General features: G+C 36.5%; 1 protein-coding gene and 1 pseudogene across 3 annotated transcripts in view; both read right to left on the reverse strand.

Annotated features, from left to right (window-relative positions):
* Positions 1-26,672, reverse strand: part of LOC127508114 (obscurin-like) — a 536,232-nt gene that overhangs the window by 325,671 nt on the left and 183,889 nt on the right. The window lies entirely within an intron of this gene.
* On the reverse strand, positions 5,775-10,634 carry LOC127510135 (transmembrane protease serine 2-like; annotated as a pseudogene).

The raw sequence follows: 26,672 nt of genomic DNA on the forward strand, positions 1-26,672 counted from the left end.
TCTCTTCACTACTATTTACAGCAGCAAATAAACATGAATGAACATCAGAAGATATGATAATGAAATCAATCTTGTCTCATGTAATCCATCAATCAGTGTTTCAATAAATGTCAATAAAACAGCTGGAGAACAATAACGTCACATTTACCTCAGAAAATACTTTCAGTGAGCATAAACTCTAGAGAGGAGCATTCTGATAAATACTTTAATTCACTGAAATCATCTCACTTTTCTGTTGTAGCTCCTCCAGTTTAAAGGGGAATACCTGTGTGTGGGTGTTTTTGGCTCAGCGTACCAACTAGCTTTTTATCAAGAACAGCAGCACACGCATGAGGGCGAGTAAATGATTTTACGTTAAACACTTTAATTCACTAAAATCATGCCACTATTTGCTGACTCATTCTGTGGATTGTAGCTCTTCAGTTCAAAGGGGAATACCTGCGTGTTGGTGTTTTTGTGTATAAACTGGCTTTTTATCAAGAACAGCAGCTATCCTTACCTACTTTCAATTTGATTAAAAACTTGCATATAGCACGTTTGCATGGTTATCTTATTTATTTATTTATTTTTTGTCATAGAAAGGTAATGATTAAGGAATTATGCGTCATTGGCACAGTTATTTGAGTGAAGCAATAGCTCCAGCACAATGATGACCACAAACACCACAGAAACACTCCTAAATGTCCAACACAAATGAACATCTTTCCCTTCTCTCAGAAATGCATACATATAACAATTTCAAAATTACTCTCCTAAAACAGCACTACGCAGTGCATGCTGGGAACTAACCTAACCCTAACACAAAAAGTGTTTAAGCAAACTTTAAAGGGATAGTTCACCCAAAAATGAAAATTTGATGTTTATCTGTTGGTGACTTTGTTTCTTCAGTAGAACACAAATTATGATTTTTAACTCCAACCGTTGCAGTCTGTCAGTCGTATAAAGTCGTATAATTCCTGATAATTTACTCACCCCCATGTCATCCAAGATGTTCATGTCTTTCTGTCTTCGGTCGAAAAGAAATTAAGGTTTTTGATGAAAACATTCCAGGATTAATATCCTTATAGTGGACTTCAATGGTCTCTCCAGACAGTTGAAGTTCAAAATTACAGTTTCAGTGTAGCTTCAAAGGGCTTTAAATGATACCAGATGAGGAATAAGGGTCTTATCTAGAGAAACAATCGGTCATTTTCTACAAAAATACAAATGTATATGCTTTATAAACACAAATGATCGCCTTGCAAGTGCTTCCGCTTTCCGTATTCTTCAAAAAGCTTACGCTGTATGTCCTACCCTTCCCTATTCTACTTACGGAAAAAACGCAACTGGCGCCGTGTTTGTTCTGTAAGTAGAATAGGGAAGGCGTAGGACATACAGCATAACATTTTTGAAGAATACGGAAAGCGGAAGCACGTGCAAGGCGATCATTTGTGTTTATAAAGCATATACATTTGTATTTTTGTAGAAAATGACCTGATCATTTCAGAATTATCAATTATCAGAAATTTTATTTGAAAGTGGACTAATCCTTTAAACTACGCCAGAGCGCGTACACACCTCACACACCGGATGCTCAAGGCAGTTGGACATAGTGGTGTATTAGAGGTAAAAAATGATATAAATACTGTTCGGAACCGATCGTTTCGTGTCTTAGGACATCAGTGTGTCGTCACGAGCCGCAGGGTTTAATTTGGATTTGTCTGTGCATGTTTTTTTGGATTATAGATTGAGTTCCCATTGACATGCATTATACGACTGACAGACCTGCAACGGTTGGAGTTAAAAATCATCATTTGTGTTCTACTGAAGAAACAAAGTCACCTACATCTTGGATGCCCTGGGGGTAAGCAGATAAACATCAAATTTTCATTTTTGGGTGAACTATCCCTTTAAGTTTAATTTTGCAACATATAGTGGATTGAATGGAATAACATTTAGTGCAGATGACAATGAAACTAAAAATGAATAGTTCTGTTGCTTTAGCTCCCTTTATTTAAAGTGAGAAACATCAAGGATCATGAAGTTTCTCAGATCTTCTGCTGCAGAGCCTCGTCAGCTGTCTAAGGAACGATGGTTAGATGAATAACTGTCCTCCTCCTCCATAAACACCAGCATTTTATCTGTTTCTGACACTTTATGAACCCAAGTGAAAGTTTCTCAGCTCTGATGTGTGTTGAGTGTCCGGCAGGAGGCGCCAAATTCTCTCATACAAACTCTGACTGTGTGTGTGTGTGTGTGTGTGTGTGTAAACATTTGTAAACATTTGTAAACATTTTAATGAACACAAAATATGAATGCAATTAATGTCTAATAAATGTTGGTTTAAAGCAATTAATGTCATTTTCCCTTTACCTAATTCCTATGACCTAATATAAAGTGAGAACTATTTACTCCTAATAACCAATTAACAGTTTCTTTATTACTAGCTAATTAAACGATAATAATTGTGTTAATTACAGTGAGCTGCGGTGGTGACCGATAAAAGATGTTCTTTAACCTCAAATTTGTCATCAAAATAACAAATCACAATCCCTGGTGTCCATTTGCACAGAGAAACTCAATCATGACAATTACGCTTGAGAAGTAATAGTGATTTTGTTGATCAGTGTTTAAAAGACCTAGCATTATGTAAGTTGACATTTGTGCTGGCTACTGTATACAGGCCACCAGGACACCATACAGACTTTATCAAAGAATTTGCTGATTTTTTTATCAGAATTAGTACTAGCTGCAGATAAAGTCCTTGTTGTTGGTGATTTTAATATCCATGTAGATAATAAAAAAAGATGCATTAGGATTGGCATTTACAGACATTCTAAATTCTATTGGTGTTAGACAACATGTGTCAGGACCCACTCATTGTCGTAATCATACTTTAGATCTAATATTGTCACATGGAATCGATATTGATGCCGTTGAAATTCTGCAGCAGAGTGACGACATCTCAGATCATTATCTAGTCTTGTGTATACTACATTTAGTCAAGGCTGCTAAACTGCCTCCCTGCCATAAATATGGTAGAAACATCACTTCTACCACTAAAGATCACTTTATAAATAATCTTCCTGATCATTTTCATCACCTTAGCATACCAGACAGCTTAGAAGACCTCGATGTTGCAACAGAAACTATTGCCTCTGTCTTTTCCAGCACATTAGACTAAGTTGCTCCTTTGCGCTTAAAAAAGATTAAAGAAATTAATCCAACGCTGTGGTACAATGAGCACACTCAGGCCCTAAAGGTAGCAGCCAGAAAAATGGAGCGCAGCTGGAAGAAAACAAAACTAGAAGTTTTTCGCATTTCGTGGAGAGAGAGAATGATTGAGTACAGAAAGGCCTTAAAAACTGCTAGATCTGCCTATTTTTCAAAACTTTTAGAAGAAAATAAGCACAACCCTAGGTATTTATTTGATACAGTGGCTAAATTAACAAGAAATAAAGCTTCAACTTCTGATGTTTCCAAAGAGCACAGCAGTAATGACTTTATGAACTTCTTTACTTGCAAGATTGACAATATTAGAGAGAAAATTACAACCATGCAACCGTCTACTACAGTATCGTGTCAGATAGTGCATTGTAGTGTCCCTGAGGAAAAAATTCAATTCATTTACTGCTTTAGGAGAGGAAGAATTGTCTAAACTTGTTAAATCATCAAAATCAACAACATGTGTGCTAGACCCTATACCGACTAAGCTATTGAAAGAGATGCTTCCAGAGGTCATAGATCCTCTCCTTAATATTGTTAATTCGTCTTTATCACTGGGATACGTACCGAAAACTTTTAAGCTGGCTATTATTAAACCTCTTATTAAAAAACCACAACTTGATCCTAGAGAATTAGTCAGTTACAGGCCAATCTCAAATCTCACTTTTCTGTCAAAAATACTAGAAAAGGCAGTATCATCACAACTTTCGTATCATCACTTTTTAGAAAGAAATAGTATCTGTGAGGATTTCCAGTCAGGATTTAGACCGTACCATAGTACTGAGACTGCTTTCATTAGAGTTACTAATGATTTGCTCTTATCATCAGATCGTGGTTGTATCTCTCTATTAGTGTTACTGGATCTTAGTGCTGCATTTGACACTATTGATCACAATATTCTTTTAAATAGACTCGAAAATTATATTGGCATTAGTGGAATTGCATTGTCATGGTTCAAATCATACTTATCTGACCGTTATCAGTTTGTAGTAGTAAACAAAGAGATGTCATTTCGATCACAAGTTCAATATGGAGTACCGCAAGGCTCAGTACTAGGACCGTTGCTGTTCACTCTGTACATGCTACCCTTGGGAGATATCATTAGGAAGCATGGCGTTAGTTTTCACTGTTACGATGATGATACTCAGCTCTATATTTCTTCAAGCCCTGACGAAACTTACCAATTCACAAAATTAACGGAATGTATAGCTGATATAAAAAATTGGATGACCAGTAATTTCCTACTACTAAATTCAGAAAAAACAGAGATTCTAACTTTTGGACCAAAAACTTCTTTACGTAATAACCTAGAATACTGTCTAACACTTGATGGCTGCTCTGTTAAGTCTTCGTCATCAGTTAGGAACCTGGGTGTGCTCTTTGATACCAATTTTTCATTTGAAGGCCATGTTTCTAGCATCTGTAAAACCGCATTCTTCCATCTTAAAAATATATCTAAACTACGACATATGCTCTCAATGAAAAATGCAGAACAGTTAGTTCATGCGTTCATGACCTCAAGGCTAGATTACTGTAATGCTCTACTGGGTGGTTGCTCTGCTCGCCTGATAAATAAACTACAGCTCGTACAAAATGCAGCAGCTAGAGTTCTTACTAGAACCAGGAAGTATGACCATATTAGCCCAGTTCTGTCAACACTGCATTGGCTTCCTGTTAAACATCGTATAGATTTTAAAATCTTGCTAATTACTTACAAAGCACTAAATGGTTTAGCTCCCCAGTACCTGAGCGAGCTCCTAATTCATTATAGTCCTTCACGTCTATTGCGATCTCAGAATTCAGGCCAGCTGATAATACCTAGAATATCAAAATCAACTGCAGGTGGTAGATCCTTCTCCTATTTGGCACCTAAACTCTGGAACAATCTTTCTAGCATTGTTCGGGAAGCAGACACACTCTGTCAGTTTAAATCTAGACTAAAAACGCATCTCTTTAACCTGGCATACACATAACACATTGTCAATTTATATTTTCAAATCCGTTAAAGGATTATTAGGCTGTTCACAAATCTTCTCCTCCGCATGAAAATTTAATTTACACTTACAATCTTGTGTACACTTCCACAAATATTGCCTTGCGCATGCGACTCTTTATGGCATCATTTTACCTTCAAACTTTTGTTTTTCCAAAGAAGAGGCTTGATCTTGTAGATTTTGTAGTTTGTGCACCTTATCGGTGTTGCGTTGTGTAGTTTGAGTGCTGCTAAGACAGGAAGACGACAGATGACTAGTGTGAGCACCTTGCCGATTCATGTAGTCTCGTAGTCCTGAGCTTGCCCTATCTAGCAAGTGGTACCAAGAGTTAATCAGGCTTACTTTTCATATTCAAAATAGACCTGTTTTTATGTAACTGACTTTATTGCAGAAAAAATATTAGATGACTAACTTTTAAAATTAGACCAAGCAGTTTATGCAACCGGCCACAGGTGTAGTATGAAAAGCAATAGTTGTGTACGAGTTCATGATCAGTGGAGTAAACACTGGGCTTTATTAAGCAACTAGGTTGGCAGTGTAAAGTTTGCAGGTGACCAAAACTGGTTTTCACTGGTTTCATGAATCTTTTCCTCCCAGATTTAACAATCCAGCACAAATCATATTGTTTGTGATGCCCCCTCCTCAAGCATTATCACAGTCACTGTTGCTCACAATGGGTATCATCACCTCCTGCAGTGTATCTGGAATCTTGCTATCTGTGACAGAGATCAGAAGACACATTTTATGGCTTTTAAAAAACATTTCTAGGTCAATTGTTGAGGTTTCCAGAATTGTTTGCCTTCAGTTAACTGGCAAGCAAATGTTCACTCACCTCCAAACTGTAGTGTGCCCCATCCAGTGACCCAGCTCTCTGTACCTGCAGAAAATACACTACCAGCCGCCACCAGACAGACCGGCTTAATGTACAAACCCGATTCCAAAAAGGTTGGGACACTGTACAAATTGTGAATAAAAAAGGAATGCAATAATTTACAAATTTCATAAACTTATATTTTATTCACAATAGAATATAGATAACATATCAAATGTTGAAAGTGAGACATTTTGAAATGTCATGCCAAATATTGGCTCATTTTGGATTTCAGGAGAGCTACACATCCCAAAAAAGTTGGGACAGGTAGCAATAAGAGGCCAGAAAAGTTAAATGTGCATATAAGGAACAGCTGGAGGACCAATTTGCAACTTATTAGGTCAATTGGCAACATGATTGGGTATAAAAAGAGCCTCTCAGAGTGGCAGTGTCTCTCAGAAGTCAAGATGGGCAGAGGATCACCAGTTCCCCCAATGCTGCGGCGAAAAATAGTGGAGCAATATCAGAAAGGAGTTTCTCAGAGAAAAATTGCAAAGAGTTTGAAGTTATCATCATCTACAGTGCATAATATCATCCAAAGATTCAGAGAATCTGGAACAATCTCTGTGCGTAAGGGTCAAGGCCGGAAAACCATACTGGATGCCCGTGTTCTTCGGGCCCTTAGACGGCACTGCATCACATACAGGAATGCTACTGTAATGGAAATCATAACATGGGCTCAGGAATACTTCCAGAAAACATTGTCGGTAAACACAATCCACCGTGCCATTCGCCGTTGCCGGCTAAAACTCTATAGGTCAAAAAAGAAGCCATATCTAAACATGATCCAGAAGCGCAGGCGTTTTCTCTGGGCCAAGGCTCATTTAAAATGGACTGTGGCAAAGTGTTCTGTGGTCAGACGAATCAAAATTTGAAGTTCTTTTTGGAAAACTGGGACGCCATGTCATCTGGACTAAAGAGGACAAGGACAACCCAAGTTGTTATCAGCGCTCAGTTCAGAAGCCTGGATCTCTGATGGTACGGGGCTGCATGAGTGCGTGTGGCATGGGCAGCTTACACATCTGGAAAGGCACCATCAATGCTGAAAGGTATATCCAAGTTCTAGAACAACATATGCTCCCATCCAGATGTCGTCTTTTTCAGGGAAGACCTTGCATTTTCTAACATGACAATGCCAGACCACATACTGCATCAATTACACCATCATGGCTGCGTAGAAGAAGGATCCGGGTACTGAAATGGCCAGACTGCAGTCCAGATCTTTCACCCATAGAAAACATTTGGCGCATCATAAAGAGGAAGATGCGACAAAGAAGACCTAAGACAGTTGAGCAACTAGAAGCCTGTATTAGACAAGAATGGGACAACATTCCTATTCCTAAACTTGAGCAACTTGTCTCCTCAGTCCCCAGACGTTTGCAGACTGTTATAAAAAGAAGAGGGGATGCAACACAGTGGTAAACATGGCCTTGTCCCAACTTTTTTGAGATGTGTTGATGCCATGAAATTTAAAATCAACTTTTTTTCCCTTAAAATGATAAATGTTCTCAGTTTAAACATTTGATATGTCATCTATGTTGTATTCTGAATAAAATATTGAAATTTGAAACTTTCACATCATTGCATTCCTTTTTTATTCACAATTTGTACAGTGTCCCAACTTTTTTGGAATCGGGTTTGTAATCAAAGAAAGTCACAGACGAGTTGAGCTGGATCAATGCTATGTCATTGTCAGAAGTTTCACTGTCATAGTTAGGATGGGTGATGATTCGACTCGCTGTCCTGGATGTCTCATTAGGGTTTGAGCCGGATTGTTTTAGACGCCCGAAGTACATCAGTGTGTCAGACACACCAAAACTGTAAATAGAGAAAGTCTGCTTTAATCGCACTATTATCAATCTACAAATGCATCTTGAGCTTTATTTAACTTCATACTTCTTGAAGCAGTGAGCTGCAGATAAAACCCAGTCTTTGGTGATCAGAGTCCCGCCGCAGTTATGGCCAAAGCCGATGACATGAATGCTGACTTGCCAAGGCCAGTCCCCCGCCGTTGCATCTTCTCCTCCTACAATCCTGTGGCTGAGAGAGGCTCGACCACATACTGATGAGAGAAAGAAAAATATGAGATTTCACTATTTAAAATGCCCCAAAGGCCGAAGAAACACTCTGAGTTTCATTAACTTACCATCTAACTGCCCGAGGGAACCTGTGTGGGTAGACAAAGACAAAGTAAGTTTCTTAGAGGGCTTGGTAACTGAAACATGTGGGAACACAACTTGTTACTCCTCAAACAGAATAATGTGATCATACCTCTGCCTTGTTAGTACAGCCTGGTCGCTTTTGCATTCGTTATGCAGCGAAGTTGCATATTTAAAGCTAGTGACATGAGAAAGCAAACTGTATCTCCCACCCCTTAATGAGTTTTACTATTACCAAAACTACTTGCTTTATTTATTTATTTGCTGTTTGGTATCTAGTATGCACATGGGAGAACCTGGCTAAGAAAGAAATGGGTCTTTGGAATGTTGGGAGTTAAAAAGGACAGGAGAAGACTGGTGCTGAAACTTGTGGAAAGAAGGTCAAGACACCACCTATTGCCTCTGATTAGACAGCATGTGAAGCAAGGCAGGACCATCATAAGTGACCAATGGAGGACATACAGGAATGCCTTAGGAAATATGGGATACATCACTATACTGTCAATCACGGTCAGTATTTTGTTGATCTTCAATCAAGTAGTCATTCACAACAGTTAGAAAGAGCTTGGTCAATTTTTAAGGAACATATCTTAAGGTTCACTTTCACTGGTTATTAATGTTTATAACTCATGAATAAACGGTTCACATGTGTTCACTTTACATTAAGGTTCACTTTCACTGGTAATTAATGTTTATAACTCATTAATAAATGGTTCACGTGTGTTCACTTTACGTTAAGGTTCACTTTCACAGGTTATTAATGTTTATAACTCATTAATAAATGGTTCATGTGTGTTCACGTTACATTAAGGTTCACTTTCACTGGTTATTAATGTTTATAACTCATTAATAAACGGTTCACATGTGTTCACTTTACATTAAGGTTCACTTTCACAGGTTATTAATGTTTATAACTCATTAATAAACGGTTCACATGTGTTCACTTTACATTAAGGTTCATTTTCACAGGTTATTAATGTTTATAACTCATTAATAAATGGTTCACGTGTGTTCACTTTACGTTAAGGTTCACTTTCACAGGTTATTAATGTTTATAACTCATTAATAAATGGTTCACTTGTGTTCACTTTACATTAAGGTGCACTGTCACAAGTTACTATCATTTATAACTGATAAATAAATGGTTCACTTGTCAATTAAGGTTCACCAGTATAACTACAACTGGAAGAAATTCATTCATTAATAAAATATCAATAAACGAGTTTTTGCATTTACTGTTTTGGAGAATATCATCTTGATAAACAGGAGAATCAGTCATTATATGAATTGCTGTGAAGAAGCATCATGGCCTGATGGCTTTTTACATTACAGTAATATTCAGAGTGGCACCTGGTAAGGAACATGTTTGGAAAAGTGACATGAGATATGATGACGATGATGATGATGATGATAATAATAATAAATATAGCAGCAATCATCGGGGTTCAAGCATATTAAGACCTTTATGTCATCTCTGGTGTTAGGGTCTAAGGTCTACACAAAAGCATTTAAGATTTATAGGCTTTTGGGTACATTTGGAGATGGCCATTTTCTTAATGTCCTTGTTATGGCTATCCAAATTGTAAAGTTCCTGATAATTATTGACTTAAAAAATCTAGAGAATTGTACTGCAGTGGTTTTGAGGTTGAGTGAAATACCTAGGATCTTAAGGCTAAGTTATAGAGAATGAGGAGATTCAACATAATATATGAATATTGTTTATGTGTGATATGTAGCGCCACCTGGTGGCTGATTTATTTTATACTTCACACAGACTGCTAGGGTCAAGAGTCAAACAGGCCCACCAAGTATCGTTTTAATCTGACTCTGTTAACCTGGTCTAACAGGTTCTCAAATTACATAGGCGGCCATGTTTTTTGAGAGACTCAGATGTCCTCATAGACATTCATGGCACCTTTGACCAAGACACTGCATGCCATGATAGCACAATCCGGTGGCCGCTTTCTTTCAAACTTTGCACAGACCTCTAGGGCCATGAGTCAGGCAGGCTCAACGAGTTTCATCCGATTGGCATCCATTAACCTGGTCTAAGAGGTGCTCAAAATTTATAGGCCGATGGCACCAATGTTTTTCGAGATACATGAATGTCGTTCTGAATTATCAAAGCAACTCGGACAAAGACAGTGCATGCCAATTTTAAAGTCAATCAGACTAACAGTTGCCTAGTTATAGCTGTTTTTATGTTTTATTCATATTATAGCTACAGTTTTTTTTTTTTTTGTTTGTTTTTTGTGACCACAAAATGAGCTTGTAAATAAGCAACTATCTCATTACATTCAAGTGTAATAGCCATTTTAGTAAAAGTGACCCTGGCTTCTTAGAACGTTTTGAGGTCTTTGTCGTCCTGTCACCAATCAACCGATTTTTAATTATTTACCTGTTCATCTTGAGCCAAGGATTCCAATGGTATAAAGGTGATGATACATGGGGCAACTTTTTGAGCAATGTTGCCAGGCAATTTTGCCAAGCGATGTTGCTTGGGCACTTTCCCATTGAGAATAGGCAACAAATTTATATCTTGATACTTTAGATTGGAATTTGTTGCCTATTCTCAAAGGGAAAGTGCCCAAGAAACGTTGCTCGGGCTTGGGGTATAGGCCTACTTTTTATTCAACAAAATAATTCTTAAATTCCCGCGAGCACCCTTCTGAAACCTAAAATGATCCCTGCGTTTCTATTCGGAAGGGCTCATCTTAACGACACAATCAAGGAGGCGCATTCGTCTTTTTTCCCCTGGTGTACTCTTTGTATTAATTATATAAAATACGCATTAATTTACTGTAGTAATAAGCTACTGTACGTTAAATATAATGTATATTCGTGTCTATGTATTTGAAACATTTGAATGGACTGATAAAGGGAGCTGTAAAGTACAATGTCGTTTTGACCATAATAATGTACCAAATCTGAATTGTATAAATATTACAGAAAAATATGATGGGAGAAACGAAGCTTTTCAAAGCTTCAAATCAATTGAACCAATTGCTTCGCAAAATGATTCACTGTTTCGGAGCGTTCAAAACACCACACGCTGGTGACCCCTGCTGGTCAAAATAGTGTAAATGCAACAGATCCTTATGCATAAAAACAGCTTTTACAAATCCATTGCAAATTTTCTATTGAAAGTATAATCTATCAGATGCAATTAACTAATCAGCTATTATTTCTTTTATTAATTTTCAGGGCTTGTTTTGTTTGTTCTGGATGGGTCAGCTAAACAGAGACTATTAACTACTATTATTCCTTTTAATTATACAAATACCTCATTAAAACGTCTACAAATGTATAAAACTCATCAGAGATCAGGTAATAGACATAGACACTTTGAATAAAGTTTATCTATAAATGGGAGTCAGTGGTGTTACTGATCTTCACTGGTGTGGGTGAGGAAGGAGACACCAGTGACAATTATCACGAAAAATACATTGTACAAAATGGCTGCTGCAAGGTATCAATCCACATGTTGTCAGTCATGGTATAGTCACTAAATTAAGTAAGCATTTGTATACTACAGTAGTCAACATTGAAGTGGATCAAAACCTTTCATCAAAGTTGTCCTAAAACCTTCTTCTTAGGACAACTTTGATTAACTTTTTTAATCCACTTCAAATAGAGTTTGTTAAAATTCCCTAACAATAAAGTAGGTCATAGTGAGTTCAACTAAAAGCTTCATATGAAATTATGATTTTCTGATTAAAATTTCTGACAACTGAAAAGAGACAATGGATTTTCTTCATTGATCTTCAAGAAATAAGAAAAAGAAAATCATTTGATGTTATCAGTGTGATTTTTATGTGACACAACTCCAGGAGACCACTATAAATTTTATAATATTTATTCCGCATTTTGTTTTTATGTCATTTACATCATATATTTGAACTTCCACCGCTGCACTGATAATGTAGACTACCAAGTATTATACTTATTATGGAGAGTAGCGATATTGAAAACTTGATCGCCAACAAATTTACCAAGGTATCAAATCGAAGGAAGACTCCAATATAGGCTACATCAGCCAGCTTTGCTAAATTGCGCTCTTTTAACACACACGTGTAAGGAGGGATGGATGTTTACTTCAAGTGATAGGCGAGTGAAATTTGTATTATCTTGCTGTATATGTCATTTTCTTTAAATTTCATAGCAAAAAGCCAATTTAAAGCAGTTAAGCTAATAATAGGCTAATAATAATAATCGGCAGGGGATCCCCAGACCAGAAGTAAGTGTGCCTCCTCTATTTTAAAACCCACGTGCCGCCACTGACTTCCTTTTCTTGGACTCTCACATGTGCTGCTGAGTCAAATCTTGCTCTAGTTAGACATTTAAAAATTTGATCACGCAGCTCATTGGCTCTCGCGTGCTTCCTCACTGTGATCGCGTGATTTCTCCTTCCTGTATTTGAATAGGAACCGCGCCTTCACGAGTGACTCATAAGATCTTATCATAAGATCTTATCTTCAGATCTTATCTTCAAGATCAGATTTTCAGCGATTTTTGCACTGAACTTTGCACAGAATTATTGTACTTAATGTGTAAAGAAAGTTTAAAGTTAAGATTCTGTGGGTGAGAAGCAGGTGATGTGAAACGAGCGACAGATCCTGGATTATATCAAGTGTTTATTGGATTTACATCATGCTTCTGCTCACGTGTGGAGATGAACTGGAGGATCTGGATGAAACACACTTGGAAAAAAATCACAGTTTCGGTAAAAGTTTGATGGAAACAGTGGAAAATGGAGGGAAATTTATCATGGAACAGATGAAATGGAGGGACAGCTGAGACACACTTGCTGATTGTAAGTTGTTTTGTTGTAAAACTATGGCTGTTTGTTCGCTAAAAGCTGTTTGCTATTTTTCTGTTGGAAATCGAAATCTCTGACGTTAGTGAATGTGGAGTATTCTAATTGGATGCACAAGGTTTAGTCATTTGCATAAAACACGCCCAAACCGTTTCCATATATAAGGACTTCGTCCTTCGTCAAACTCTTGACAAAAAAGTGTCTTTCTTAAAACCAGTTCAAACACGATAAAAACCTTTTTTTTTCAGACCTAGATAACAGACCTCTCCTTAGAGAGATGTGGTTATATAGTCCCGAATGACTTAAATCTTAAAATTAGTTGTTTAACGATTCAAATATTAATTTAGTCTTAGTTCGCAGCTGTCTGTTGATTGTTGAAACCTGCAACACGTGAGTGATATCCTAGAATATCTCCATGAGATTTGCGCATCAGCGATCAATCTCACAGCAATTTAATAAATAAATAAATAAGGCAGTCAGCGCCGCACAGTCCTTTGAGAGAAAATGGCGAATAAAATGAATCAAGTCGTCTTTATTTTTGCCAGAACACGAAGAAATGCAACTTTTAGCGGTTCTGAAACTCTTTATAGGTGAAAACTACTGGAGTAAAACTTTTACCTGCTTAAATAAAAAAAAAAAATGCAGTGTCCATTGACATTTTACGACTTTTATATGACCAGGAATCGGGTTTTCTTGTTTATATTTACCTGATTTCAACGCTGAAAGCAACGACACAAGCCCTAAATACAGTATATCTAGATCTAAATCCGGAAGATATCGTCAAGCTCTAAAAACAAGTTAAAGCATTAAGACATAACAATATATTAAGTCGATCAATGACATTTAAAATCCAACAAAAGGAGGAATATTATTGCTATTCAAATGTAATATCAAATGTAAATGTTCACTAGATCAATGTTAACAGGCATAAGCATTTACAAACATAATCAGTTTTTTACATCAGCCGCAGAGTTTCCATTAGTAATAGTTTTGTTTTAAGTTTTGATGCTTAACTTTCCACGTGTCAGAGTTGGCAGTGCAAAGATGTCAGTAAAGATATCTTAAAATATATCAGTGCCGTTGTTTTGTCTCAAGATTCAAGATTGCTTTCTTTTTTTTCTTTTTTTCTAGTGAATGTTTATAAAAGCTACTTAAATATCCTGAACTAATCCTGATTTAATCTAGGTTCTGTCTGTGAAACCAACCCTTAAAGACTTAATGGGCTATTTATTTATTAAACATGTTCACTAAAACACTTTAATATTCTGGACCAAATCATGCCCTCGATATTTTTTTTGAAAATGTCCTGAATCTTTATTTGGTAACATTTACAATAAGGTTTATTTGTTAACATGAGCTAATTCTTTAGCATGAAAAACATACCTACTTATAAAACATTTGTTCATCTTAATTCATGTTTATTCCGACATTTACTAGTGCTCTGTTAAAATCAAAAGGTGTATCTGATAATATTATATATATATATATGATTACATATATTATGATTACAATATTCTTTGTAGTAAAGCTGCCCCAAAAGTGTGTAAATATGTGTGTGATTGTGTGTGTATATCAGAAACTACCTGTTTTTCGTTTTTCAATTATGTTTAGTGGAAGTTCAAATTTCTGTTTTTAACAACTTTTTTTTTTTTTTTTTTTGCTTTGCTTCATGGGGCCAGAAAGATAAAGTTAATTCCACACTTGTTTCAGTTTTCTTTGAATAGATCATTTTCAGCTGCACAATTATAATTATTGTGTGGAAATACTTTGTGCACTGTTGCAGGATTAATAGTAAAAGTCTTTGAATTTCTGACAGACAGAGCATATGAGAAAGAATAACTTTTAACAGCTTGTAATATGGTCCTCTCAGTCAGCCCTGCATGCGTCACGTGATGTCACAGAGGGCACGTGTCAGCAGGTGTGGCTCCTGAGGTGTGGTACAGGCACGGCTGTTTATGATTAATGTGAAATTGTATTATTTAATAATTTTATTACATAAGTTTATATATGGCGTATATAATACAATCATAGCAACATACTTCAATATAATTATAGTCGTGTTAGGATGAAATATAACTTCTTAACACGATTATAAGGCTGCAGAGAAAGGGCTTTTTGCGTACGTGTGGTTTCAGTTGTTCTTATATTTTTTTTCGTAAATTACGAAAGTTGTTAAATCGTGATCTGTTAAAACAAATTTGAGACCAAATGTATGTAACAGCAGCTGAATTCGGAACCGCATATTAGTATAAACTCTTACTACTTTTACAATGTGTTTCTACGACAGAGAATGCTGGAATGTGGTTCTGAATTCACCAAGACACTATAATGGTGGAAACCACCGAAACAACTGATCACAACCCCAAAAAGAAAACAAAATACTGAAAGACAGACAAGAAAATTTCCTTCTGTTGAGTTCATTACAGCACGTTAGAGTTCATGATGATAAAAATAGAATTAATGCATGAATCGTCAAAAAACATTAACATTAAAAGGTACCAATTGGTAAATAACCAAGACAAGAATTCAATCACAGCCTAAAGCCAGGATCTGAATCAATAATGTACAATTTTCAGCTGCATACATACATATCCAAGGTTTAAAAACAAGGCAAATGAGAACAAATAAAGTTATATAACGATCACACTCAGTCGAGTGAAATCGTCGTATAGAAACTGGAAAACCGTACACTGATCAGCGATATAAAACAGCAACGTGAAACACCAACCTCGTGTCCTATACAACTTTCCGTAGATTTCATCCTAAACTTGTGCGTACACACACACACCATGGATCGCGGAACGTATCGAGATAAGAGAACTTTTCATAATCATCCATTATAATGAATTATATTTGTCCCAAATCATTGTTAATGTAGTCTATACACAAAGACTTCATCTTAAGACTGTACATTTTAATATTAGTGCAAGTTAGATGCCAGATACATTATATTTATTTTAAGCTTAATTTATGACTCTGGATAATCTGTTGTATTCATTTATTTTTAGAGATAGATATAGGTTCTCCCATGACTCTGAAAACAAAACATTAGACAGCCAAACAAAATAATAGGCCTAGATTCTGACAAAATGTTCTATTTAATCTTATAAATGAGCCGATTTATAAATGTGTAAATGTTATAAATGTGTCTATTAAAAATATTTATTAATTTAAACGAATTCATTATGCAAAAAAAAAAAAAAAAAAAAAAAAAATCGTTTAATGAAATTAATGAATGAAGACTTGTTTCGTTCAGTTTTTGAAAGAATTTCATCAGTTACTGTTCGCTACAGGCTGAACAGGGGAGACCGGGGGCAATCCTCATTACTCAAAAACCTTTTGAAATATTTGGATACAATTTTTATGTCAGTAACTTGTATCTGTGTTCTACTTGTTAACAGTCACCAAATGTTTTTACAATCAATGTTAGAGTCACAATATTGACTGAAACATGAGAAGCCAAATGTTACATCTGATCCCACATTTGTAACAACACATGTAACACCTTCATATAAATGCCAATGACCACAATAATCTCCAAAGAATATAGATATAGTTAAAAACTATTCAATATCCATTACATCCATATTATCCAGAAAAATTAGCATCGTGTTTTAGAATAAATAAATCAAAATTGTATAAAATAGGCTACAGATCAGAGCGTTTTCAGGTAAGTTATTCTCAATCTTTTCCATCAAACAGTATTTAATTCTTATTTAATTGTATTTAATTAGTATTTAATTACTTTAAACCAATCAAATGTATGCGGTTTTGCCTTTAAGGTAAACTTAAATAAATATTTTAGGATAATTATATACTTTAATGGAAACCGATAGGCCTTATTTTTCGAGACTCAGTGCGTCACTGACAAAACATTTAAAAAAAATAAAACGTGCATATCTTACCATTTCTCAATTCTATTCTTCAAATACAATATTTTTCACAATATAGAGCACGAAAATGGTCGTCATTAGGCGTCTGTCTGTCTGTCTGTGCACGACACCAACAGCACACCTGCGAGCAGCAGAGACTGTGCAGCATTAATGCATGATTTAATACTTAATTGATGGGCTTATACTCAGGGATCCATTTTATAATGAGTGACTGTCCCTTTAAAATGTTTCTATCCTGCGCGAGAAGCGGCGGAGCAGCCAGTCTGGAGCAGCACACAAATCCTCATTTATTAACATAAAAATGAGTTCGACTACAAACTACTGCACTGTTTTAGTGCCCACAGCACAACTGAATACAATTAATTTGTACTCAATTGTAATTGAGATGGTGGTTGCATAGATCGAGTCTGAGTGATTTTGACCAGTTTTGTCTTATATTATTTTGTCCTCATATTAATATTAATAGAACAGAAGTTCACATTGCAGCTAAAGTTCAACTTCCTCACTTGTGACTCTTAAAAGCCCTAAAGGCTTGTTCTCAATGCTGCACAACGAGTTACATGAATCATTTATTTATGATTCCTGCGCACATTATAATATTTTGTTCCATAGTTTTGCTAAATTGTGCGCATATAATAATTTGTTTACTCGTTTTACTAAATCATGCGCAAGATATAATTATTCGTTCCCTAGATTTACTACACACTCGTCGTATATAATAATTTGTTCCCTCACTAAATCCTGCGCACAAGATATGTTCCCTCGTTTTAATAAATCATGTTACAATATAATAATTTGTTCCCTCATAGGTTTTAAGTAAATGATGCGCACGATCATGGCTGGACTTTTGTTTCTCAAAGATCATCATACAGTATTTAAAGGAATCAAATGAGTAAATGTTCATGTAGTCATTTGTAAATCCCACATAGCAAATGTTTTCTGGCCCAGCTCCGGGCCACACAATCACCTTTCCCTCGGCCCAAGTACAGCAAAGAATGACGGCCCTGAAGTGGCCCAGAACTGGATTAAAGACAAGGGTCACACATGGGCCATAACCAGCCCGAATCTCAGCCAGTTAATCACCCTTAACTGGCGCTGAACTGGGCCAAAACAGGTTTTATTATTGGTACCAATTCTCAGCCATATGTTAACCATATCAACACCACCCTTTAACCAGAAACCCCAAAAATGAGCCATAACCCAGCTTAATCTTACCCAAACCATGTGAACAAATAAGTCACAAAAAATTAAATTCTCAAAATTAGTTTATTTAACAATATTGCACAAGCCAAAAAAAAAAAAACACATCTAGAATTGTGTAACTGTGTGAAGGCTATTTTATTTGGTACATTGAAAGCATAACATCTTATTACCACCTCAAAAAATTCCATTTAATTTCAAAATGTACTGGTCTGTCTTAAACAGTAGCTTACTTATTGTAGTAATGCACAATAAGCTAGAGTTGTGTAACTGTGTGAACGCTATTTTAGTTGCCTAAACAGCCAACTATGTACAAAATATTTCATTTCTAACTAAATGAATCTATGAATGAATCTAGCACTGAAATTTAAAGATATTATAATGTAATTTTACTCTCAACAAACATAGAGCAAATTAAAACAATTACTTCAAACATTCTGATGTGTAAATTTGTTTTTATGTGTGAGGGAGAAAGTGATCCTATTTAGGACTGTCCTCAGGAAATGAAGTACAGCTCTGCAGCCCCTCTTTTCTCCTCAAGCGCTCTCTCCTTCCTCCATCTCTATCAGGAGCAAGCTGAAGCCATCTTTGTATATTTGTTGTGTCAGAGGATTTTTTTTTCTCACAGCAGCTAAAAGACAAAATACTAAATTAATAATACAAAATTAATAAACATTCATCCACCTACTGTAAATAAATTTAGGTAACAAATTAAAATAAGGTTGCTTTGGTCACATTTTTTACAGGAAATGATTGCCTATAATGTGGCACTATTGAATGACTAACTGGCTTGTCAGAGTTTGACAACAGTATTTTGACAAACAAGACCATTTTAGCGAACAAAAACCTTGAGATATGGAAACTGTGGTGTAAACAGAGTAACCAATGCACTGTTGAAGTACTGATAATGTAACGCATTCAAAAGCATAACATCTTATTTCCACCTCAAAAAAAGTGCATTTAATTTCAAAATGTACTGGTCTGTCTTAAACAGTTGCTTACTTATTGCACTGGTTAATGTAAACTAACAATGATCTCCTACAAATACCAAATGCATGTATTAGTAGCATTATTTATATACAATCGTATGCACAAATTAACGTTTTAAAAAGTATATTATGATACTGTTTTAAAATAACACTTGTAGAAATTGAAGTACTGGGCATAAAAAAAAATGTTTAGACTGTACAATTTTAAATAAACTAATTTGATTTTTAAAAAAGTGGTCATGCCCACTACAGACTTACCAAGAACAATGTTCCTTAACTGCAAGCTTTTAAAGCTGATCTTCCCATTTACTCCATCCATATTTATATTCTTAGTCAGCGAGTTTGTTATCGTTGCAGTCATTATTCTCCAAACTCCATCTCTGGTGTCCGTCCCACCTTTCATTGCCAACATGCTTATCTGTGAATTAACATTTAATTTATTAATTGTTAAAATAAAACGGCAATTATCCACTAAAGGGATAGTTCAACCAAAAATGTAAATTCTGTCATAATTTCTTTCCTCCACTTGTTCCATGCCTGTATGAGTTTCTTCCTTCTGTTGAACACAGGAGAAATTCTTAAAAATGTTGTTAACCGGACAGTAGATGGTAACCACTGGTTTCTATAAAAATATATATATATATATATTTTTTTTTTTTTTTTTGACCAATGTTACCTTCGACTGTCTTGTTACCAACATTTTTCAAAATGTCTTCTTTGTGTTCATCAAAAGAAACCAACTCATCCAAGCTTAAGAGTAAATGATGAGTACATTTTCAGTTTGTTTTGTGTGAACTTCCTTTAAAAAACAAGAACAGACATGATTGGGAACTGAGAAGTTTTCTTGCCCAAGCACATTCCCTTTAATTTCATAGGATAATACTAGCCACTTGTATGGTTGTTCTTTTGGTTCAGTTTTGCCATAAGTGGCCAATTGTTCATGGCATTCCTAGATGTGACCTCTAAACATTACCTAGGATGATAACTATTGTTTTAGACAACAATGAAAATCATGTGATCCATTTCATTCGTTCAGTGTAGTTATTTAATAGTACAATATAATTCTTTTTCTGTCAACCCCCTACGATTATGGCACACATGGGAATGAGATGACTAGCAAGACATGAGAGAACTAAGCAGGCCTCTGTAATCACAAATAAAAGATACATGATGGAGCATGTCCTTTTTACGTGAAACAATGATTAATCCAGATTTGATTCTACATGACTGATGCAAAATGCTAACAAAATAACAAATTGCTTTCTTATTGTTTTAAGAATGTCTACTAGCTAAAACAAAAATATCAGACATATCCTGATTATCAAAGTCACAGATTAGACTTAGATATAATTAAAGGTGCCCTAGAATCAAAAATTGAATTTACCTCGGCATAGTTAAATATAGAGTTCTGTACATGGAAATGACATACAGTGAGTCTCAAACACCATGGTTTCCTCCTTCTTATGTAAATCTCATTTGTTTAAAAGACCTCCGAAGAACAGGCGAATCTCAACATAACACCGACTGTTACGTAACATTCGGGATCATTAATATGTACGCCCCCAATATTTGCATATGCCATCTCATGTTCAAGGCATTAGACAAGGGCAGCCAGTATTACCGTCTGGATCTGTGCACAGCTGAATCATCAGACTAGGTAAGCAAGCAAGGACAATAGTGAAAAATGGCAGATGGAGCAATAATAACTGACATGATCCATGATATCATGATATTTTTAGTGATATTTGTAAATTGTCTTTCTAAATGTTTCGTTAGCATGTTGCTAATGTACTGTTAAATGTGATTAAAGTTACCATCGTTTCTTACTGTATTCACGGAGACAAGACTGTCGTTATTTTCATTTTTTAAACACTTGCAGTCTGTATAATTCATAAACACAACTTCAGCCTGAATCGGCGCATATTTAATGATGCCCGAAAATAGGCAGTTAAAAAAATGAATAAAAAAATAAAAAAATCTATATGGGGTATTTTGAGCTGAAACTTCAGACACATTCAGGGGACACCTGAGACTTATATTACATCTTTTGAAAACATGTTCTACGGCACCTTTAAATCTGATATACACCCTTTGAATCACTTTCAGCTTTCTTAAAAATGCAATTACTGTTGCTGATTTCGCTGTGATTTTTTTTTTTTTTTTTTTCCTATAATTTTAACAGCATTACATTGTTTCACACACCGGACAGGAAGCACCGTGCCTCGGACATCCTGCAGGCCGGTATGTATTTAAAAAAGGTACAAAAGAGATTTGTTATTCTATTTTTAAAGATAGCCATTACATAAAGAGTGATGGAATTCATGAATCATGACCTGCCTCAATAACCTGCGTTACCAGCCACGGTCAATTCCCTCCAAAAGTCCAAATATTGATGCAAAAGTCATAAATATTTTTATTATTTGTCTAGGTTAAATAAAAATACTAAAAAATAAGAGAGCAGTGAACAAATGCCATCGCAGACTTGATCTGTTTCAGCATGAGTGCAAAAGAGAACCCATGTGGTTGCATATCTGCAGTATGTATTACAGCTAATGTTAGGCCGTACACAACATGGGCCATGCCACACACTACACTGATCTGGGCCACACACCTCCCATCCACAATCGGCCCAAATGTTGTCTGCCGTCATGCAATGCAGTGCCATCATTGCCACGCATGGCCCACAGTTGGCTGACATGATGCATGCCAGTGCCGGCAACACGCCAGCAGTGCATTATGAGGCCACATTTGGGCCAAGTCTGTTTGCTATGTGGGATGTAACAGTCAAGCTCGTGAGAGTTGTGCAGGTATTTCCATTTTAAATGTCTCACATTTGAGCTGTATTCAACAGTGTGTGTAAATCCAAAGATGGCTTTTGTTGATACTGATTTCATTTGATTTCATTCAGGACAGGTATATGACAATATATTTAAAGTCCCCCTGTGGTGAAAATCAAGTTTTTAATGTTGTTTATATGTCTATGTGATGTTTTTCATATGCTTTGAGACAAACTGAGCAAATTCATAAGTCAACTCCATTGCTGAGTATTTTCTCTTTAAAACTGCAGTGAAAACGCGGATTGAAATCAATGGTGTTTCTTACATCACAAACTACCTTGTAACCAATCACGTCAACGTGTGGGCGGGCTTTAGCCTATCATTAACTATGATCTGATATGAAAAATGGAGATTTAGCAATAAAGCAGGTGAATTATGTATGTATATTAGGATGCGTATGATATGACAAACTCAGGCAGCTGACTCTGAGTTGGTGAATGGGAACATGGTTTGTGTGACATTAGCAACACATTATTAGCTGCTCTTTATTGCTCAGTGTAAGAGCCATATTTATGTTTCAGAATTTATATTTTCACATTATGTAAATTTGGTACAATAATTGTTTTTGTTAAGTCATTTACTGTTGAATATACAGGTGCATCTCAAATTGTGGAACCCATGTATTAAACAAACTCAATGCACACAGACTGAAGTACTTTAAGTCTTTGGTTCTTTTAATTGTGATGATTTTGGCTCACATTTAACAAAAACCCACCAATTCACTTTCTCAAATTAGAATATGGTGACATGCCAATCAGCTAATCAATTCAAAACACTTGCAAAGGTTTCCTGAGCCTTCAAAATGGTCTCTCAGTTTGGTTCACTAGGCTACACAATCATGGGGAGGACTGCTGATCTGACAGTTGTCCAGAAGACAATCATTGACACCCTTCACAAGGAGGGTAAGCCACAAACATTCATTGCCAAAGAAGCTGGCTGTTCACAGAGTGCAGTATCCAAGCATGTTAACAGAACGTTGAGTGGAAGGAAAAAGTGTGGAAGAAAAAGATGCACAACCAACCGAGAGAACCGCAGCCTTGAGAGGCTTGTCAAGCAAAATCGATTCAAGAATTTGGGTGAACTTCACAAGGAACAGACTGAGGCTGGGGTCAGTGCATCAAGAGCCACCACACACAGACGTGTCAAGAAATTTGGCTACAGTTGTCATATTCCTCTTGTTAAGCCACTCCTGAACCAAAGACAACGTCAGAGGCATCTTACTTGGGCTAAGTAGAAGAACTGGACTGTTGCTCAGTGGTCCAAAGTCCTCTTTTCAGATGAGAGCAAGTTTTGTATTTCATTTGGAAATCAAGGTCCCAGAATCTGGAGGAAGAGTGGAGAGGCACAGAAACCATGTTGCTTGAAGTCCAGTGTGAAGTTTCCACAGTCAGTGATGATTTGGGCTGCCATGTCATCTGCTGGTGTTGGTCCACTGTGTTTTTTGAAAGTCACTGCACCCGTTTACCAAGAAATTTTAGAGCACTTCATGCTTCCTTCTGCTGACCAGCTTTTTAAAGATGCTGATTTTATTTTCCAGCAGGATTTGGCACCTGCCCACACTGCCAAAAGCACCAAAAGCTGGTTCAATGACCATGGTGTTACTGTGCTTGACTGGCCAGCAAACTCGCCTGACCTGAACCCCATAGAGAATCTATGAGGTATTGTGAAGAGGAAGACGAGAGACACCAGACCCAACAATGCAGATGACCTGAAGGCCACTATCAAAGCAACCTGGGCTTCCATTACACCTGAGCAGTGCCACAGGCTGATCGCCTCCATGCCACGCCGCATTGTTGCAGTAATTCATGCAAAAGGAGGCCCGACCAAGTATTGAGTACATATACATCTTATAAGTAAATCATGTAACGTAAAGTGTGAATGTTTATGAATTCCCATGTATTAATATTAAAATCGTGGCTTTAATGATGTTTTTAGTCGAATTTATTGAAAGCAGTTTACTCAATATGAAATAACATTTCTTTTCGTGACTTGTGCTGCTCGTTTCGGAGGATTACATAATGTTAAACAAGACTACAATTTGAAACCTTATGAATAAAATTTCTGTAAGTGTTTAACCATTTTGTAATATTTAGTTTGTTTGCTGTGAGACACAGAAGGCGTTTTCGCCTATGCAGCGACTGACAATACAAGATACACCAAAGCACAACATAAATTCACAAATCACATCCATTTCATGTGTTTGCTGTACTCCATATGGGCCGGTTGCACCAGCTGGACGTAAAAAAGTTGGGTGTAAGCTCTACACTGGACGTAGTTACGTCCAGCTTTCCGATGAATATTTACACCTGTTGCACCATCTAAAACTACGACTAGGCGCAGGTACGCTTTGCTCCACAGCACTATTAGTTGAGACGCCGTTCACGTTATTATGGTTATCAATTTGAATTTACTCGCTCCAACGAGTAGATGAAAAATGACTGCTGAGCCGAAAAAAGGATAAATAAATTACTCAGATTGTGAAGCAAGAAAAATTTAGCTATTCAGCAACCTGCTGAAACGAAACCTTTCCATAAATTCTCTGTCTCCATATACTTACTCTTTCAAACAGGAAAGCCCACTGATCGTGTAGCCTGTATATCAGACGCGCCATCATCTCAGAGTTTTTATTTATCTTTATTTTTACCATGGAAACAAGTCAAGACTTCTCACTTTTCACCTACCTTTGACTAGGCGTAAGATTGAGTCTCAGACGTGCGCTACGCCCAGATGGTGCAACAGGTATTAATTCTACGCAGGACTTAAAACGCATTTTACGTTAAGCTTAGTCTTACGACCGGGTGTACGTCCAGCTGGTGCAACCGGCCCATATCTTTAGAATCCATATGTTTGTAAGGAACAGATCCAAATTCAGCCCTTTATCCATCGATCTTCATCTTCATTCTCAGCAACAGCGACCGTCACAGTCAAAGCTCGCGCTCGTTATGATTCAAATTTGAAAGTCGCGCCCTCGAGAAGCGTTACGACATGGTTTACGGCACTGATATCAAACGCTCATTGGTTCTCACCTGCTTCGTCACAGATTGCGACATGCCGTGTTTCAGTGGATTGACATTTGAAATGAGTGCGCGCCTTAACGGAGAGAAGCCGGATTCATCATATTTTCATGGATTAATAAGTTAAATTCTGCTCTGTACCCTATAAAAAACTATTACCGCCAGAGAGGACTGTGACTGGAACTCATCATCATTTGAACTACTTTTGGTACCACTTTTGACATTTTCGCAAAAAATAAATTATTGTGATTACGCTTGTTTGTCTGTCACTCTTTTATTTATAACAGTAGGTAGTTTAAAGAAATGGTTATGGGTAGGTTTAGGGGTAGGTGTAGGATTAGTGGCTCAAAATATCGTTTTAATGTTATATTTTTACTAAAATTGTCATTTTCCTACATATTTCTGCCCATTATGTTTTATTCTTTTAACATTCTGTATAAAATGGGTAGGTTTAGGTTCGGGATGAGGTTTAGGGATCTTACATTTATCTACAAAACGATAAAATGGAAATTATACATATATCTTTATGACATGAAAGATATGTTACGTTTTTTCGCTGTAAAAACGTAAGTATTTTTACGTTTTAGTACCTTTCTAAACGTACAAAAATGTACGTTTTGGGTCTTTGAAAGTTACGTATTAATACCTACGTATTAACAATGAGACCAGGCTGAATTTATTGAGATGGTGAATTGGTGGGTTTTTGTTAAATGTGAGCCAAAATCATCACAATTAAAAGAACCAAAGACTTGAAGTACTTCAGTCTGTGTGCATTGAGTTTGTTTAATACTAATAATAGTCAAATCAATAGCGGTTTATTTGTCACTTGCACATGGACACTGACATGCTTATCACAAGTCTCAGTTATGTGATATAATAACTGGAAATAAGATCAAGATGGTGATGTTATTAACAGGAGGTGGGCAATGGCATATAAGTCAACAGAGCAATACTAATGCATATTAAATAAACTGAAAGTAATATCCGTGTGAAGTGTGCAGGGATAATGTTTAAGTGTGGCTATGCTGGTGTTCATTAGTCTGGTTGTTCGTGACTCTAGCATTTGATGATTCTGTGTGCTTTTTGTTCTGTGTGCTGTCAAGCAGCGGCTTTGGTATAGGTATTAGAGGGTTTATTTTATTATGCAGTTTACAATACCGTAGGGAGCGCGCGCGGGGCTAGTTGTCACACGCGTGGTTTAAATGTTTTGCTGCATGTGTGAAAACATTTAAACCACGCGTGTGACAACTAGCCCCGCGCGCGCTCCCTACGGTATTGTCTAATGAAAGGCCGAGGTTCAGGTCAGGATCCACACGTTCCCGTTTTGCATCGCTGGAAATAAACTGCATAGACCTGTTCATGACAAATCAACTGAATTTCTCAATCACAGACTCAGGAAGGGCTCTGACTCACTTCCTTGCACAACGGAAGCCGTCTGTGTAGTTAATCATTCTATAATTAGGATTTGGCAGTTGAAAGTGTGAAGAAAAAAAAAAAAAGTTTTCCTTTTCCCAAAACACAAACATGACCGTGAATGAGACCCAATGTTCATGTGTAGTGTTAAATGAAAAGTTTTGGAGGACAAAAAAACTAGAGCCAACTAGCTCACTTCAAAGCCATCTAACATTAAAATAACTCTTTTTCTTGGCATTTTCCTGGGTCACACAATTCTTAACTTTAAATCTGACATTGGTG

The sequence above is a fragment of the Ctenopharyngodon idella genome, chromosome 3 (genome assembly GCF_019924925.1).
Source record: "Ctenopharyngodon idella isolate HZGC_01 chromosome 3, HZGC01, whole genome shotgun sequence".
In the NCBI taxonomy this organism is placed as follows: Eukaryota; Metazoa; Chordata; class Actinopteri; order Cypriniformes; family Xenocyprididae; genus Ctenopharyngodon; species Ctenopharyngodon idella.